The following is a 5,901-nucleotide window of genomic DNA, read 5'->3' as shown; positions in this document are numbered from 1 at the left end:
ACTGTTCCACATCCAGATGTGCAGGGTTCTGCAGATGTGCAATGTTCCGGTGGCCAAAGGTGGCAGATGCCACCATGTTGCCCTGCTGTATGGCTCCAGAGGTGATAATTTCCCCAGGGCCTGGCAGCACAAGGTTATGGACTCTCTGATTTTTAATTAATGAGATTGACTTGGTGCGTGTTGGGAAAGGGGAGGGACGGGGACGGGAAATTGTCCCTTTGAGGGACAAACCCTGACAACCTTGTCATCCCCAATTAGCGAGTAATTACCTCAATGACGTACATCTTTATTAATCCAATTAATACAGTGGATGGCGTGACCTCAGAAGATCTGCTGACTCAGGGTGATGCTCGCCAGGAAGGGATGAGGAAAGGAGGTGGAGGAAGGAGTGAATTCCTCCGCTCCCATTCTCTCTTCTTCATCACTAATTAGAGCCGTTGTTTGCCATGATGTGAGCAGACAGGGACATCTCCAAGCCTGATCCCAGCTCCTTCTTTTTTCCTCCTTTCCCTATCAATCATCTAACCCTCTTCTGCCTGTTTGTCTCTTCATTCATCCATCTTCCAACAGGCACATATCCGGGGTGAAATACTCCTATTTCGGGACATCTAGCCCCAAATCTATAGACGAATGGATGAATGGATGGATGGATGGATAGATACTTGATAGATAGATAGATAGATAGAATGATAGAGATGGATAGATAGTTGGCTATAGATGGAACTGGGGCAAACTGATGAAGTACGTATATATATACACATATATTTGTATATAATAGAATCAAGGGAGGGCCACAAAAATGATTCAAGGGATGGAACACCTCTCCTACAAGGACAGGCTGAGAGAGCTGGGGCTCTTCAGCCTGGAGAAGAGAAGGCTCCAGGGAGATTTGAGAGTGGCCTTTCAGTATCTAGTGGGGGGTCTATGAGAAAGAAAGGGACTATCTCTTTAGCAGGGTCTGCTGTGATAGGAGAAGGGGAAATAGTTTCAAAACTAAAAGAGGAGAGATTTAGATAGGATATAAGGAGAAAGTTTTTCACAATAATGATGGCAAGGCACTGGAACAGGTTGTCCAGAGAGCTGGTGGATGATCCATTCTTGGAGACATTCAAGGCTGTCCCGCTGGCCAACCTCATGTGTTGCTCTATGCAGTCTGATCTGGCTGCAGATGTCCCTGTTCCTTGCAGAGGAGTTGGACAGCATGACCTTTAAGGGTTGCTTCCAACTCAAACAATTCTATGATTCTATGCATACATATATATGTGCCCAGGTGTATAGAAGTCAGTGGATACTGTTAGACAGACTGATGGATTACAGAAGGGACACATGAAGGTGAGATGGATGGCAGGAGAGACAGATCAAACACCTATTGATACCTCTGGCCAGCCTGGGTGCAATGAGGTGCTGCTCCCTGGTATGGATGGCTGAGCTGCCTGCACATGCTGGTGGTTCCCATGGACAATTGCAAAGGGGACTTCCAGAAGACATGCATCACAAACTGGGGTGCATCCTCCCTATGCTGCAGGTGGTCCCAGTGGACTGGTGGTCTCCCCTAGGAGATCCCATGGATGTCCCGTGTCCCCATGGCCACCAGTTGGGGTGAGATTTGCTGCCAGGCACAAACCAGCGAGGATAGAAGCAAGGAGGGAAGGCGGAGGTGGAGGAGGAGAGAGCTCTTTTTTCATGGCTCTCTTGTGGAGCGACCTCTCCTCTGTCTTTCCCCACAGATGGAGCCTCAATTAAATTCGGAAATACATTTTTTAATAGGACTTTCACCTCAGCTCCCTCCCGGGCTATTAAAGCCATTATGGCAGAGTTAAGTAAAGAACTAGCGGCCAGGCAATAAGCTTGAGAGCCTCTGTTGCTGTCATCATATGTTTATGGCCCAAGCAATGTTTGCTTTATTAAAGATTCAGGAGCCATTTCCGAACGGCTCAGTTCTGTCCTTCCCATTAAAGATGGGGCCTTTTGTGAGTGCGGAGAAAAAGAGGAGGACTGCTCCTGAGACAGGAAAAAAATGGGATGAGTTCATTGAGAGTGTCTGGGGTTAAAGGCAAACAGTCAGAAAACAGACCAATATCAGACTAATGTGCCTTCGTCTCATTTGTCTGTTGGTAGAAAGCTGTGTTGGCATTGCTGCCCTGCATAGGTGCACAGGTCCGGGTATCTGTGCTCAAAGAAGGGCTCTTCATATGCTGTGGGGTGTATTTGTCCCTTGTCCCCAGGAGCTAAGCAGTTCTGGGACAGTCATGTTGGCTGCTGGCTCTGCTCAATGCAACTTTTGAGCTTACGGACCTGCTGCACCACCCATGCTGGGTGAGATCATACCATCTGGGCTTGTTCTGTGACTTGAGAAGCCTCACTGAATTCCAGGACCCTGGAAATCTCTCTGCCCTACAACACGAACACTTTGATCCATTGCATTCTTCATCGCCCCATAGCATGATCCTCTTGACTCCTAGCATGAAGCCATTTCTCTATAATGTGACCCATTTGCTCCATAGCATGTTCACTTTGCTCCATAGCACAACTCCCTTGTCCGTCACAACCCAATTGCCTCCTAACATGACCCTCTTAGAATCATAGAATCACTGAGGTTGGGAAAGACCTCTAAGATCATGTAGTCTAACTGTAAATATCATCTAAGATCATATAGTTCAACTCCATAACAAGACTCTTTTGTGTTACAGCATGATGTCCTTGCCTGATAGCATGGTTCTTTATTACACAGCATGACGCTCTTGCCCCTTAGTATGACCCTCTTCCTTCACAGCATGACCTGCTTTCATCACAGCATGACCTCTTGCTCTGCAGCATATCTACTTTGCTCCATGACATGACTCTGTTTCACCACTGCATGACCTCCTTGCCTCATAGCATGGCCTTCTGGACCTCACTACTTGAGGCAGCCCCAAGTTTGGCCACCCAGCGCATCCTGCAGCTGGCAAAAGCCCTGAAATCAGTTCTTCTATAGCAGTGAAGTTTGTGAGACAGTAGAAATTTATTCATCTTTGGTTGCTGCCATTTGCCAGTGACAACTGGAGGCAGCTCCTCACGTGTGGATTGTGATTCCAAAGTGAGACAGCTTTGCACTTTGCCCAGGGTAAAAATTTTGCAAATCGAAGTAAGGAAGGGTAGGCTGTGGGAAAGCCACTTGCTTATAAAAGATGACTCTTAATGCACCAGGATTTGTCTAGATTAATTTCACAAAGGACCAGCTTCCTCCCTAGTCCTCCTTTGGACTACTTGTCCCATAAGAATATAGGGCTTAGAACCGCTTTTCGTGCCATGCTTTGTACTCATCTTAAAGCACCACAGGGATACCTCCCATTCACCCTTGGGTGGCCGACGCTGCTACAGCGATGAGTGGAGCTTGGACAGGGTGCTGCTGCCCTCCAGTGGGCTCAGGGTGGAAAAGGAGGTGGTAAAAAGCACCCTGCTCCACATGAAGACGCACAGAGGGAGAGGGATGGTTGGTGAGGCAACAAGTGGAGTGTTGGAACCAGTGCTGGGAACAGTGGTGGGCCCACAGTACATGAGAGACCACGGCAGGCTGGGGAAAGTCCAATGAAGGACCACCAAAAGGCATGGAGCAGCTCTGAAGCTGACAGAGCTGAGGATGCTCAGTCTGGGGCTGGGGAAGCTCAGAGGGATGACAGCAATGTCCATAAATCCCTACAAGGAGGTACAGGAGAACAGAGCAGGGTTCTTGCCAGCAGTAGCCAGTTCCAGGCTGTGGGACTAATTGGAGCCCAGGATTTCCCCCATCGCTTCTGGGCTGGAGGTGGCTCAGGGACCACAGAGGGTCTGAGGGCTACTCTTGGGATCTCCAACCCCGTCTGGGCAGGGGGCTGAACACAGCTCTAAGGGCTAAACTGGAGCAGGATGGGACCAGATGGTACCTGAGGTAATTCCAGCCTCAACCACTCTGTGACAATGCCTTCTTCCATGGCCAGATGGGGGAAGAAGTGGGAATCCAAGGGGTGGTAGACTAGATGATCTCTAAAGGCCCTTTCCAACTCAAACAACTCTGTGATTCAGGTGGGCACAGAATCACTCCCCTTCCATTGGGCAGGAAAAAGCCTGTTCTGAACCACCCTCCCACCAAGCCAACTTTGCTCATCTTCCCTCAGTCAGGACACATTGCAAAGTGTGTTGGCCACTTCTCAAGGACCTGATCCTGCTAAAAACAGCCTGTGGGTTGTAAATTCTGCAGTGAGTAGGTAGCAAGAACACCTTGTGTGGGAGCAACACCCCAGCACCAAACCACATTAGAACTGGTGGTCATTAATCCACTAAATGCTTTTTTTTTTATACCCCCAAGAGACGGACAGGAGCATCTATTATCCAAGGAATCATTACAGGTTATGGTATCAATAAGCCATGCAGCAAGGAGGTAGATGTGCAGCCCCAAGAGTGTGGGGCTTTTAAGAGAAGTGCACTCAGTGGAGGGGAAAATCAAAATACCTTCCCCTCATGACTGATATACAGGCCAGTAGGTTTTAAGAACAGAAAAAGTCAACCCCAAAGGCAGGAAACCTATCTGAAAAGCCATGGGTTTGCTGGGCTCTATCTGAGGTGGTTTCTAAGACTGCGAGCACCGCTGTTTTCTGTCTCAAGAGTCTTAAAAATCAACAAAGGATTAAAACCTTCACTGCACCTCCCTGCTGGTCATAAGGTGAGATGTGCTACCTGGTCCCAAATGATGATGGTCATCCCAAAGAGCTGTGCGTGGCCTCAGTTCCTAGACACACCTGAAGCTCCTCACTGCAGGGATGGAGGCTGGAGAGACGTCAAATTCATAAATCTGTTTTTTTTTTTTTTACAATGGCTCTTGTGTTTCCTGCTTATGTTTTCTCTGGGTCAGATGGAGAAGAGAAGCATGGCAGAATCCAGCTCTGCAGATGTTCAGTGGGGAGCACAAGTTCTTGCTGATAGAGCACACATCTGAAAAGCTGTCATCAGAGGGGGAGGTGATCCTGCCTCCAGCATCACAAGTTTCCTATGTGGTAGGTGGGAAGAGGATCTACTGCAGCAGAACATCCGTAGGTGGCTTTAAAAACCTGACAGACCCTCCATGGTTAAAACCTGGCAGGGCTTCAAGGTTGGTGCTGGGCACAGAAACCTGATCAAAGGAAAAAACAAGTCCTAAGTGTCTATATTGCAAAATGAAGTAAAAAAGATGCAAGATGTTATTTTAAACCTGGCTTGGCAGATGGGAAGAGAAGCTGAGTCCAAACAGAGCAGGGTTCCCACCACCTACTCCTTGGTGATGAAAGCACTGACCTTGGTCCATTCCTATCTGAAGGGGTTTGAACTCCTCACTGCCTCAGGAAAGGAGTTCTTATTCTGTCCTTTCACCTACTCTAGGGAGCAGAGTGGTGTATATTCCACAAGTGACTCAGCTCTGGGATGGGATCATGGGTTCTGGAAGCCATCTCCCCTCCAGCCACAGAGCTGGCCACTCTACAGTGATTTCCTCCTGCAGCCGGGAGTGATGCCCTCATCCTCAATGAAGGCCCTTCCAGCAACAGGAACACAGACTTTGAAGCAAAGATGACTTGTTTGAATGGTTTCCTTTTTTTATTCAGGAGTAAAGTCTCCAAGGGATCCATTCTGAGCTCCATTCCCCACCTCTTGCTTTACTTCCATGAAATAACTCGTGTGACAAAGCCACCGGTTTCCACTATCGCATTCTGGAGATGGAGACGATGGCTCAGCACGGGCTGTTGGATTGATCTGGATGTTTAAGATTGCTTTGCCTTGGATCAGGTCATACTAGAGCCAAACCACCTCTCCCAGCTCCAGATTTACATAAAACTGATCCATTCACCAACCCAATTGGTCACAACTAGTGTACCCAATCCAGTTATAATTGGCAAAAATACTCGTTACAAAGTG

The sequence above is a fragment of the Gallus gallus genome, chromosome 2 (genome assembly GCF_016699485.2).
Source record: "Gallus gallus isolate bGalGal1 chromosome 2, bGalGal1.mat.broiler.GRCg7b, whole genome shotgun sequence".
NCBI lineage: Eukaryota > Metazoa > Chordata > Aves > Galliformes > Phasianidae > Gallus > Gallus gallus.
This window is presented reverse-complemented; position numbering follows the sequence as displayed.